Source organism: Chrysemys picta, chromosome 12 (assembly GCF_011386835.1).
Source record: "Chrysemys picta bellii isolate R12L10 chromosome 12, ASM1138683v2, whole genome shotgun sequence".
NCBI lineage: Eukaryota > Metazoa > Chordata > Testudines > Emydidae > Chrysemys > Chrysemys picta.
Window position 1 is genome coordinate 8,010,455 of NC_088802.1, and position 13,662 is coordinate 8,024,116.

General features: G+C 51.3%; 1 protein-coding gene across 1 annotated transcript in view; it reads right to left on the reverse strand.

The window, feature by feature from the left end:
- The window catches only part of LOC101952478 (C-type lectin domain family 2 member D-like), a 31,873-nt gene extending 24,521 nt beyond the window's left edge, over positions 1-7,352 (reverse strand). The window contains exons 1-2 of the mRNA XM_005312564.5: positions 7,089-7,352; positions 5,434-5,482 (exon numbers count right to left, since the gene is read on the reverse strand). The gene's annotated coding sequence lies outside the window, so the exon portion shown is untranslated. The remainder of the gene's footprint in view (positions 1-5,433; positions 5,483-7,088) is intronic.
- Between the last annotated feature and the right edge of the window lie 6,310 nt (positions 7,353-13,662).

A 13,662-nucleotide genomic window follows, 5' to 3' on the forward strand; every position in this document is an offset into this window, starting at 1 on the left:
GTCCAAAATGACTACAAACAACGCTGCAAACAAAATATACCAAGTAGATACCTTAAATCAAACTCTAAGAAGTTCTCACACAACATTTTTCTTACTTTGCCTATCTGCACATTTCAATCATCAATGGAATTTTTTCCCAGTTTCTGCGTGTACAGTGAAATCGACATTTACCAACATAAAACTACTCCTTCCAAGTTTATTCAGACTGCAAACTCATCATGGCAGAAACTGTCTCATTCAGTGTGCCAGGCACTGTACAAGCACTGCGGAGAAGCCCTGATCACATTTGGGAATTCTATTAGGACACAAATAACATCGGAAGATGAGGGTTAACACACCCGCTTGGTTTCCTTCACAGTATTGTTGGGGTCCACTAGGCATAGCTACCAGGTAACTCGGGAGAGTGGAAGGCCACAAGTGCCGATGAAGCTCTTTTGCTCTGGGCCTATCTTAGGGTTACCATATTTCAGCAAGAAAAAAAGAGGACGGGAGGAGCCCCGCCCTAGCCCCGCCCCTGCCCCTCCCACTTCCCGCCCCCCCAGAACCCCCAACCCTCCCCCCGTTCCTTGTCCCCTGACTGCCCCCTCCTGGGACCCCTGCCCCTAACTGCCCCCCAGGACTCCACTCCCTATCTAAGCCTCCCTGCCTCTTGTCCCCTGACTGCCCCAACCCTTATCCACACCCCCACCCCCAGACAGACCCCTGGGACTCCCAAGCCCCATCCAACCACTCCCCACCCCCTGACAGCCCCCCCCAGAACTCCCAACCCATCTAAACCCCTCTGCTCCCTGTCCCCTGACTGCTCCGATCCATCTCCCCACCCCTGCCACCTGACAGCCCCCCCCAGAACTCCCAAACACTCCCCCCCTGCTCCTTGTCCCCTGACTGCCCCCTCCTGGGACCCCTGCTCCTAACTGCCCTCCAGAACCCCACCCCCTACCTAAGACTCCCTGTTCCTTGTCCCCTAACTGCCCCCTCCTAAGACCCCCCCCAACTGCCCCCCAGGACCCTACCCCCTACCTGTACCCTGACTGCCCAAAACTTTCTCCACTCCCCCCAAAAAGCCCCCCCCCCGTTTCTTGACCTCCACCTCCAGAACCTTCCTGCCCCCTGACCTCCTTACCCTGCTGCTCAGAACAGAGTGTTGGGCTCTGTGCAGCCGAGCCGGACACGTGGCTGAGCTCCCCTGCACAACAAAACCCGGTCTGGCCCTGCACAACAAAACCCGGTCTGGCCCTACACAGTGCTACTGGACTGGGCTGCAAGGGAGCTGCTGGCTCAGAATGCAGGGCGGATCCGGCTCCTCTACAGCTGCTCCTGAGTCCAGCCCGGGACTTCCCTGCAGCCCTCCCAGCCACTCGCTCTGCTAATCCCGGACATTGTGAGTGCTTTACAAATTCCCCCCGGACGCTATTTTTAGCACACAAAAGGAGGACATGTCCGGGGAAATCCGGACGTATGGTAACCCTAGCCTATCTGAACCCCCAAACCCCATCTTGGGAACTCTCACCTACTTCTATGCTAACTGCTTACATGCTCTGAAGTAGGTTGAAGCAGAAATGTATTGGTCAGCGTTTCTAGCAGGTGGCTGCAGTTTCACTTACACTAGCAGAAGTCTTTCACAAAGACTGAGAAAGTTTTCTCACAAGCTTATGTAGAGCTTATTGTAACAGTTGTCTGGAAGGGAGGGGTAAGGGGGAACAGCCAGACAAAGAGATGTATGCAAACAGTTTGGAGTATAAAAGGTAAAAGTTGTTTGTATTTGTTGCACTGGATTTGAGACATGCTGGTCTCCTAGTGCCATTTCAGAGCTCTGAAATAAACTTGGCTTGCTTTCTCCCCTCGGTGTCTTTATTGGTGCCAAGCACACCGGGCGACGGACCATTGTTGTCCCCTCGAGCCCTTTAGGGCGGGCAACAGTTTGGCACAAGTTAAAGGAATTTAACCCAAACTGGCTTTATAATCCCTTTGCAATTGCCTCTGTGTGCAGACAGTAATGCGTACTCTGATTGATTTTCAACAAATCATGTGGCAGCAAATCATGTGGCCCAGCTCCAAGATGGGTTAGGAATAAGAACAACTGGTGTCCACATGACAAGCAGAAAAATTCTATCACCCTCAGGTGGTGTGGATCATGGGTTCAAGAAACTGTGGGTACATCTACACTACAGCGGGGAGTCGATTTAAGATACGCAAATTCAGCTACGTGAATAGCATTCATATGGTAGTGACTAGTTTGGGAGGAAACTAGAGCGTCGATGCCAACCCCTAACGAGATGCCATAATCAATTCCTCACTCTTCTATAGCTCTTTTCAACATAAATGCCCTGCCCAGAAAAATCCAGCCTCCTTTGATTCTTTCAGATTCTTACTTTGTTGATATGTAATCATATCTGCCCAGCTATTAATTCTACCCACTAACCTACAAATCAACCCTCCCCTCCCAGCCCCCAGATCAGTCCAGTTCCCTAGCCCCCAACATTTGCCCTGCCCCCAAATCAGTGCTGCCCCCTCATCTGCCTTGCCCTCCAAGATCTGCCCTGCCCCCACATATGCGCTGCCCTCACAGCCCCTAGATTAGTGCTGCCCCTCACATATGCCCTGCCTCACCCATCCTAACCTCTGCTTCTCCTACACCGCCTGGAGTTCTTCACACACACACCCAGCTGCTCGGGGGGCTACAGCAGAGTCCCACCCCTGGCCCCAGGCTGGGTGTTGCAGAAGGGAAGGGGGGAGACACAGAGGAAACTGTGTCTGTCTTTCTCACAGAAGGGGAAGGGGGGGGAGCAGAGCTGCCCTGAGCTGGGGGGGACTGTCTCTGCTCCGCACTCCCCTCCTGTAAGAAGGCTCTGAGCTTTGCCAGACCAGGTCCAGCATCCTCTGAAATCCCGTCACTCGTGGAGAAAAAAAAACATTGCCAAGGTCAGCGAAACTGTAAAAATGCCACATCTCACCCCTGTGCTGACGCACTGTTCGCTCCAACCCCCATCCCATCCCCGTCTCCGTCTCGTCACCTCAGGCTCACAGCTGGTGTCGTCTGGGTTCGATATGGTTATTTCTGTTCAGCCACAAAAAAAAGTCCCCCCCCCATTTAGCACTAAATATATAACAGTCCCTTCTCTTTGCAGCTGGCTGGCACACCTGCAACGTGTTTCCTATTGCTCAAGAATCAACTAAGAGCATGTAAGCAATGGAGAGGGACATTTTTTAACCTTGCTTAGACTTTGGAAGACCATTTTCATTGGTTTCAGAGTAGCAGCCGTGTTAGTCTGTATCAGCAAAAAGAACAGGAGTACTTGTGGCACCTTAGAGACTAACAAATTTATTAGAGCATAAGCTTTCGTGGACTACAGCCCACTTCTTCGGATGCATTTTAATTGGGACCGCTAACCAATTCCAGTGGGGCCTCAAGAAGTAATTGGTTTAAACTGTGGCAAGGAAGATTCAGGTTAGACACTAACTAAGCCCTGGTCTACATGAGAAAGGGTACGTCTACACTAGAAACACTACAGCGGCGCAGCGGACTGTCTACACCGGAAGTAAGGTTGTCTTAACTATGTATCTCTGGGGTGTGAATTTTTCACACCTCTGAGCAACATAGGTGCACCATCGACCTAACTCTCTAGTGTAGACCAACCCAAAGTTGCATCTAATTTAAACTGGTTTCTAACCTGGTTTGGTTAACGCACACCCACAATCCCACCCCACATAGACACTCTTATTTTGAATTTATGGCCAGTTCATTCTGGTTTAGCTTAAACCTGTTCCTAACTGATCTGAGCTAAAGTGAAATAAGCCACTCTTAAGCTCTAATAAGAGCAAACACGTTTCAATTTAGCTAAAATGCAGTAATTTTTAATCTGATTTCATTCAACTCTCTCATGTAGATAAGCCCCACGGCATCTTTATTATTATGTGAATTGCAAAAGCAACTAGGAGTCGTAGTCATGGACCAGAACCCCCTTGCTGGACAAACACAGAACAAGGATGATCCATGCTTTGAGACAAGAGACAATGGGCGGGTGCAGGCAGACGGACGGGGGAGTACAAGGGAACAGTGAGACAATATGTGTGATCAGCTGCTGGGCGTATAGTCATCCGTAGTCCGTATGTTGACTTTGTTTTTCCCGGTGGGTGCTCCACCCTCGCTCCACCCCAAGACTCTTTTCCCCTGAGGAACCACCCCCACTCCACCTCTTCCCGTTTAAATGATAAAATTAAAGGGAGAGGGGCTGGGGTCACTCTGGCCGGCCAGGCACAGCGGGGGTCGAAGTCCAGGGGCCAAACAGTGGGATTTGGGTCCGGACACACACTGGGGGCTGGGATCTGGCCACTGGGGTCTGGGAGTTAATGGTTAATGTTAACATTTTACATCTCTACTTCCTGCCCCGCTCCACCACCTGCCCCAAGACCCCACCTGCCCGCTGCTCATTGCCTCTGCCCTCGTCCAAGAGCTGCTGAACAGCTGTCACGGCTGGGTGCTGAGCACTCCTGGATTTGGCGCCTATGCGGACCCCCTTGTGCTAGGTGCTGGACAAACACAGAGGAAAGATGATCCATGCTTCTAATCTAAGTATGAGACATGAGACAATGGGTGAGTGGGGGCCCACGAGGCAATAGTGAGACAATGTTAGTCAGCTCTGTAGCATGTATTATTCCTCTCTGTAACATGCTTATAGCAAGCAACAAAGAGTCCTGTGGCACCTTACAGACTAACAGATGTATTGGAGCATAAGCTTTCGTGGGTGAATGCCCACTTCGTCAGACGCATGCGCATTCACCCACGAAAGCTTATGCTCCCAATACTTCTGTTAGTCTTAAAGGTGCCACAGGACCCTCTGTTGCTTTTTACAGATCCAGACTAACAGGGCTACCCCTCCGATCCTTATAGCATTTACTCATCATTTATTAACCATTAATAGACAGAACTATAAGAAGTGTGACTGCTTTATGTTCCCCCTTCAACCTGACAATGACACTGGGGATAAAGCTGGTTCAAATCCTCCCCACTCAACACACACCTGGTGGTGTCACAACCCACCAAGAGACAGGCTCTACATTCTACCCTCTCAGCCAGCAGCGCCGCTCACAGAGACTCTCTTCTCTATTGGCCATGAGACCAGCGCAGATCATGTCTCTCACCTACTCATAGTGAGAGAGCAGAATGACCGATCCATCTCCTACAGACCGGAGACTCCCTCTCCGTCAATTAGACACGATCCCAGCAACAAGCTCAATATCAAACTCAACCAATCTCTGGAACGAAGCATCCCGATCCGGCATGGCCCCCTCCCTGCTCTTGGAAAGTTACACAGCTCCGGGCATCTGGAAGCAGGAGATTCTAATGGCAGCCGGTTTGTTAGTTTAGCTACAGCAGCTGCTCCTGCTACAACCCCCAACCCCCAGGGATGCTGCAGAAGGCAGCTCACTCACCAGGTTATCTTCTGCTGGGACCAACAGGGAGCCGGTCTCTGAGCTGAGCCTGGTGAGAAAGAAGAAATAGCCTCTAAAGAATCAGTAGGACTAAGAACCATAGGCGTGTGCAGCCCATTTCATTAGAGTGTGCAACCAGGGAGCCCCGCCCTAGCCCCGCCCCTGCCCTAGCCCCGCCCCCATCCACTCCCTCCTACTTCCCACCCCCTGACTTCCCCCCTCAAACCCCCCCAACTCCCCCTGCTCCTTGTCCACTGACAACCACCTCCTGGGACCCCTGCCCCCCCAGGACTCTACCCCCTACCTAAGCCTCCCTGCTCCTTGTCCCCTGACTGCCCCCCCAGGACTCTACCCCCTACCTGTCCCGACCCTTATCCACACCCCCGCCCCCAGACAGACCCCCGGGACTCCCACACCTATCCAACTGCTCCCAACCCTCTGACAGGACCCCCAGAACTCCTGACCCATACAACCCTCCTCCCACCCACCCCTATCCCAGCCTTGGACTCTCCCTGCCCCACAGCTCTGCCGGTGGCCTTCAATCCTAACCCGCTGTCCCCTGCTCTCCCAGCTCTGTCGATACCCCTAAAAGGAGGGTGGTGACTTCATTCACATGCCCAGCTCAGCAGCTCGGTTCATCCTGATGGTACCATTCCCCGACTTGTAGCAAGTGTCAGACAGCAGCAAGGACTGTATGGAGTTAGTGGGGACCCACGCCCAGGACCCCATCGAGAGCAGTGGTTCTCAAACTTATTTGATCGCACCCCCTTGTTTGTGTCTGTAGTAGTTTATGCCTCTTCCCCCCTCCTCCCGCCACACAAGTACATATACCAATAAAAAATTCAACATACAACGCTCACTAAATATTCAACCCAGCAAGGCATTGATTCAAACAGAGCCAGCGATTCACTGTAATAAGAGCAAAAGCAAACCCGTGACTGGGGTCCATGCCTACAGTTAAACGGGCGCGCGGCTGCATCGCAGCAAAGGGATTAATGTCCAGATGGCCGGGACCGTGTATAAGGCTCTGCAAACGGAACAGCAAACCCTCCAGGCACCGCGCCCCCTAGAGCCAAACGCGCAGCGCCACCAGAGGACCTGACATGTCTGGAGGACTCACCTCTGCTAGTTATTTCCTGATGTGGGTAACGTGCACAATAAGGGTTTTTTTCCACCTAAAGCTTCTCATGCCCCCTCCCCCAATACATTCGGCACCCCAGCTCCAGTTTGAGAACCTCTGGGCTAGAGAACCAGGCAGGATGGCTTCCCATAGCCCCTTTTCCCAGGGTTTCAATTTGGGGAAAGTTTAACCCTTTTTGCTGCCTGCATCCCTTGGAGGGGAGGGAAATGAGGTTCCCATACCCAGACTATTACAGGGACACAGGGGAGGAGGGCAGTGAAATGGGGTGGGGGTGGGGAGGAACATGACAACTCCACATGAGCAGAAGAATACAGTGGGAGTGGATTGTGTTCTTATCACAATCCGCTCCCTAGCTTCTCACACACACACCTGATCTCCAACCCCAAATAGACACACTTGCATCCACACCCACATTAAATCACTTCTCACTTGCATCCCTGGGCCACCACCCGCAGTGCAAGTGGGGACAAAGCTCCTGCTCTCCCATGGCTGCTGCAGCCTTCCCCTTCTTTACCGATGGCGCAGCGCTGGGGTGTTTGTCTGCAGCCAACAGTTAGTTCCCTGCCATCGGCAGCCCAGTTCAGAAGGAAAGGTTCCAGGAGCTCGCTGGCTGGCTCGGTTTGAAAGGACGACTTGCTTTCCTGCCGCCCCTTAGCTTTGGGCACTGGGGGCCTCACAGACCCTCGTGTTTCTCCACCCCTGCATCCTGTTTGGGATGTTGCAAAACTTCCGCCTCTGATCCTCCGTCGCCCGCTTGTTGCATTTTCAAACAAACCCCTTGGGGCTTTATCCCACCCTTGGGAGGAGCTCAGTGCTTAGCCCTGGCACCTCCTCTGCCCGTGGCGTTCAAGGCGTGACCTCGCACATCCAGTACGTGTGAGCTCACGCTTTGCACAGGGCACCATCATTAGCTGCTTCAGCACCCTCTTCAATTAATAAATGAAGCTCTGGAAGAGCTCCCTGTAAAAATCTGCAAAATGAGTTCATTATCCACCTTCGATACTGAATGGGGGTTTGCAGAACGTTACAGGGGGGTCGCCAGAAAAATGTTACTAATGGCGGCCAGAGGACCCCGGGCATTGGAGGCAGCAGGTGGGACCCGGTTGCAGGGCAGACAGCCCGAGCCCCAGGGAAAGCGGGGCCGGGCAGTTGGGGCCGGCAGCCCAAGCGAGCCCCGGCAGTCAGTGGCACCTGCAGCCTGAGCTCAGTGGAACTCAGTTGACCAGGGCTGTCAACGGGGTTCAGCAGCAGGAGCCCCACAGAGTGCGGACCTGGCAGCCCAGACCTTGGCGCGGGGCCAGTAGCCTGCGCCCTGTGGTGGGCAGGGCGGCAGCTGAGACCCCAGCGTGCAGGTGGCAGCTCGGACCCCCATCCTTGTCAGACAGGGGAAGTTGGCATCGAGGGCAGAATGAGCAGGGGCCACGCTGTATGTGGGAGGTGGTCCAAGCTAATTTGTTCCTCGCAGGGCACCCTCGTACGGATGGACCTCGTGGCGGAAGTAAAACTGTTTACAAGCCAAACCAGCCGGAAGCACGTTGTAGCCCTTGTAGCAGTGTTAAGGTGCCTCAGTAATTGTCATTCTCTCTGGAGTGCTGTTTTGCTTCAGTGAGACTTGAGTGAATCATCTCATTTTCTAGTTTGTTGGTTGTTAGCAGTCTCTCTGGGTTGTTTTTATGAGAACTTTTGTACACAAGTTCAATGGATAAGTGGCTGAAAAAGGCAAGTGTAAAGACGCAAGAATCAGCTAGTGTTTCCTCAAGTCCACACTGTGGAACATCTACGTCTAATGATCACGATGGTCCTTACAAAGAAAAGAAGATATGACAATGCTTATATAACATATGGCTTTACATGCATTGGTGATCAAGAACATCCAAAACCACTGTGTGTGATTTGTGGTGATGTTCTAGCAAACAGCAGCCTCAAACCTTCTCTACTTCGGCACCATTTAGAAACTAGGCATCCTGCACAACTCGACAAGCCTGTTGATTTTTTCAAGTGAAAATTAGCTGAGAGGAAAAGTGACATTACCAGTTTTCTATCCAAAGCAAGTACTGATAATGAAAATGCACTTAATGCATAATACCGTGTGAACTACCAAGTAGCAAAAGCATCAGAAGCCCCTAACATAGCAGAGAGGTTGATTGGTCCATGTATAAAAGATGTAGTTCATTGCATGCTCGGAGAAAAGGCTGCAAAAAGGATTGACATGGTACCTTTCTCCAATAATACGTTGTCACGAAGAATTAATGACATGTCAAATAATGTAGAGACCACAATTGTACATAGAGTGAAAAATAGTCCATATTATGCTATACAGTTGGATGAATCAACTGATGTAGCTAATCTAGCTATTTTGCTAATGATGTACGTTATGTGAATGAAGGTCTGGTTGAAGCAGACTTGTTTTGCCGAGCACTGGAAGAACGTACAACTGGAGAAGATATCTTCAATCTGACTAATGCATATTTTCAAGAAAAGGAAATAGATTGGTCTCATTGGATCAGTGCACTAAAACTGAGGAAATTTAAACTTAAATGCCTGGAAATATTCATTTTTAGGAGGGGGTTCACGAGATTTCACAATTTAGTCAAAGCGGTTCGCGGGTCATTAAAGTTTGGGAACCACTGGTCTAGAGGAATTCCGATCTCGTCTGAAAGGAAGTTTCTGTCATCCAAACCAGCACAGCTCAGCAAGTAACCTCAGTTCATTGTGTCTCTGAGCTGCCCTTTGCCTGGCGCGGTCACTGCCGGTGGAAACCCAGTTGCTGTCCCAGCCTGTGGGCATCATGCGACGCAGGGACACGCGGCCCCTTGCTGTCTACACCAACTCAGTCATCACCCACACTCAGGGCCAGTCAATAAATATACCTGCTTCAGCTGATATTAGAGAGACCAGGTGGGGGAGGTGATAGCTTTCATTGGACCAACTTCTGTTGGTGAGAGAGACAAGCCTTCCAGCTCACACACAGCTCTTCTTCAGGCTTGTCTCTCTCCAACAGAAGTTGGTCCAATGAAAGATTGTATCTCCCCCACCTGGTCTCTCTAATGTCCTGGGACTAACAGGGCTACAACTCAGCTGATACTGTGTTTCCTCAGCTGATATGATGTGGGGTAGTGACATCTAGTGGCTGCTCACAGTACTGCTCACACGTGTGCCATTCAAGCAGGTATTAAAGTAATGCAGTATGGGGTACCCAACCATTTCCAGAGTGGAGGCCACACCTGAACAGAGAGAGGCACTAGGCCCTACTATCTTGTTTCCTCTCCCTTACTTGACCCTGCTCCTCTCTGGTTCCCCCTCACCCAGCCCCTGCCTCCCTTCCTTCTTGTGCCCATGTAACACCCCTGTGGCAACTACAACCGTCCTTTACCCCTGTGGCCTTCTTTTGCTCTTACATTAAAAGGTAACCCTTATGGCTTGAGACAAAGCCAAGGCCTGTAACTTGCTGTCATGTCAGAAATTGTGAAATCCTCCCACCCCTGAAAAATCAGTTTTCACTAGACTGGAAGGTCTCAACCATTCCATACTATCTAAGACCCCATCTCCTCCCTTCTCATCCTACTATTCTAGGGTGAATTTCACTCCTATGCTAGGCGGGTCCTACAAGGACCCTCTGCACAAGGTGAATTTCAGATGGGAGGCATTATTTGAGTAAAAGGAAGAAATCACAGCCCAGTGTCACCTTGACCTTGGGATTTATAGCAGCTCTTCCTTATTCTGTCTAATAAGTAAATCCACATACACTGAAAGTGCTTTTTCTCCTTTGTTGTGCAGGTTCCCAGTACCGGTTCAAGACAACGGAAATAGCTGTGGGGCAGTGAAGGGGAATCAGATTTAATCTGACACCTGTACCACTGAAGATGAATGGATTTGTCAGAGGGAGACTGTTCTGATATGACTAGGGGAACTAGTGGCATTTTTATGATGTAAATGAACTTAGTAAATGAAACTTCAAGGGGAGGGATAGCTCAGTGGTACGAGCATTATCCTACTATACCCAGCATTGAGAGTTCTCTACTTGAGGGGGCCACTTAAGTCACGTGGGATGGTGTACACGCACGTAACTGGATGATGGAAACTTTTTATCATGAGTGTGCGAAACTGAGGCAATGTCTGCTTCAATTTGTGAATGCAATTTTGTATTTCAACCTCCGTTTTGGGGACTGTAACCTGCAACTGGATTAGAGCAGCCATTTTGCATCAGGGGCTTGGGCACCTCACTGAATAATTATGGGCCAGTCTACATTAGAAAGTTAGGTTGACCTAGCTGTGGCACTCAGGAGTAGGAGGAGAAGATTATTGACAGATTGGAGGTTTGGTTTGAATTCAATAAGGTGAAATTCAATAAAGATAAGTGTGAAGTACTTCACTTACAACAGAAAAATCAAATGCACAGCTACAAAATGGGGAATAACTGGCTAAGTGGTCGAACGGCTGAATAGGATCTGGGGGTTAGAGTCAACAATATTCTGGGGTGTATCAACAGACTAATATTCTGGGGTGTATTAACAGGAGTGTTGTACATTAGATATGGGAGGTGTTATGTGGACAAAACTACACAGGATCATTTCAGGGGACAAGGCAAAGATGGCACGTTTGTTATGATAACACAATTTGATTTATGACCAATAACTAATACCCACACACACACACACCCCCCACACACCAAATGTTCTGCAGCTGCTGGATAGTTACCAGTCCTAAACGTAGCTTGAATTCATGGCTTGATTTCGCAACTTGGGTTCGTAGCTTGTGGCGGCTAACTGGCCAGGAAAGCCGGGCACAAGGACGAGCTGGGTCTCTGTTGGGCGCGCACTGATGCCCTCCCATGTTGGCAGCAGAACGTTACCCAAAAATCTTCCATCTCACCCATCCTTTTTGTAGGCTTTAGTTTGAATTCAGAGTCTATGGGTCTTGCTGTGTCACGCTGCCTCTGGGTTTGGTGATTAATCACCTGTCAATTGCAGACGTGACTTTCAGCCTCGGACCTGGCTTTGATCTTCCTTCTATTGTACCCAGGGCCGGCTCTAGGCACCAGCGCTCCAAGCATGTGCTTGGGGCAGCACTTTCCAAGGGGGGGGGGCACTCCAGCCCCCCCCCCTTTTTTTTCTTGGGGCACAAAAAGCCGGAGCCGGCCCTGAACCAAGATGTTCCCTGTCAGCTGAGGCTGTCAGGCTGCGCTGGGACTGACGCTGCAGTTCTGGCTGCAGTCGCTAGATGGCGCTCATGGCAGCCGGAGTCGCACAGGCTGGACGGCAGTTCAGGCTGCCCGGCCGCTGGAGAGCCGGAGCGTCATCCCCGGAGCTGAGCCCGGCTGCGGGGGCAAGTCATCTGAGGACCTATATAGAAATCTGTGGTAGAGCTCATCCTCGAATCGAGAGATTGATTGTTCCACAAATGACTGATGGTAAACAGGGCCTCCCAAAGGAGGTGGAGAGCTTGAGATGAAACACGAAGGTGTACAACCATCTACCAGAGTGAGTGACTGCTTGGCCTAACAGATGAGGAGTTAACACTAGCAGTGAACTAAAAGGACTTTGAAGTTAGGCAAAGGATGCTTACAAACTGTCACAGACTCACAAGTCGTGCCCACTCTTGGCCCCAAGACAGCCCTCCTTGGGGGTCCACTCTCTCTTGGGATTAGGCCCCTCCACCTCCTGGAGCCGCACCTATCTGAGCCTTAGCACACCTGTTTCTCGCTGTGGGCCCCTCAGGGAGTCCACTTGCTGTGGACCCCCAGGGCCTCCACCCCCAAAGGGGTTGATGCAACCCTGTTACCTAGACCGGAGTGACTCTCAGCCAGTGTAAAACAGGAGGGTTTATTGAGAGGTGAACACAGCACCGGAAACTCTCCGGCCTCAGGCCTGGCGTCCCTCAGCCCAGCACATCCCAGTCTCCCTGCACCCAGGCGGGCCCTGCCTGCTCCCCCCTCCAGCCCAGAGCCCCCCTCCTTCCCAGCTGGGCATCTGATATCACTGACCCCAAGCCCCGCCTCTGTCCATTGTCTTCTCTCCAGGTAAACAGGGTGGCCTGGGCCTCCTCTCCTCTCAGCCCTCCTCTGTTTGGAACCAGCTGGTTAGGTCACTGGGGTCCTCTCTTCGCAGCCCATTGTCCTCCCACTGGCCAGAACCAGCTGCAACTCCTGAGCTGGGTCTCTGGGTCATCAGGTCACCAGTCGCTGCGGCATCCCTCCTCCAGGCCATCGGCTGGGGTCCCAAGTTCCCTCTCCGGTCCTCTGTAACAATAAACTCCCTCTCCCCTCACCTCCTTAAACCAGTAACACCTGGGGACACTTAGTCACACTCCCTCTGCATGCAACCCACTGGAAAACACGGAAAAAAAACCAAGAAAACCCCCCACTCCATCAGACAAGCATGATCAAAACTCCTGGTCCTTATGAAGAGCACCCATTATGAGACTTTAGAAGAGGCCCAGCTTCAATAAAGGTTACAGTGAGCTTTTTATGAACCCTTGTTGTGGAATTACTCCCTGACATGCCTTTTCCTCTGAACCCAGGACTTCCAACCACAGCTATAATCCACCAAGAAAATGGAATCTGTGACCAATCTGCTTGATGTGGGAGTGAACTCTTACATGAGCTAGACGTGAATTATAGACCTCTCTTCTACAAGAGTCAAAAGAACCCGTGCCTCAGTTACTCCTGGGGAAAGTCTACGCAAATGCGGAATTAATATTCCCTGCAGATTTTACTCTTTCCCTGGTGAACAAGTGATTCATGGGATCCTCCCAGGCAGTGGTCCCCAACGGGCACCTCTGGTTTGGGTATCAGGAGCAGCCAGGGGAGATGTAAATTACTGCCTCGGGGCAGGACTGGGCTCTCTGTCCCGCTCGCTCACTAACGTGGTGTGCCTGGAGCTGGGGAGGGGCAACCCATGAGATGCTTCTGCCAGGCTGCAGGTGTGAAAATGGGACTTCCTCTTCCTCAACCCAGTTGCTCTTTGGGTTGGGACCAGGTCAGATTTATCTCTGGGAATCTCCCCCAGCTGCAGGAAGTTCTGCACCCAGGCCCCATTGCTTCTCAGCTGCAGAGGGGTGGAGTCACTGTACAGGGAGCTGCCCCATGT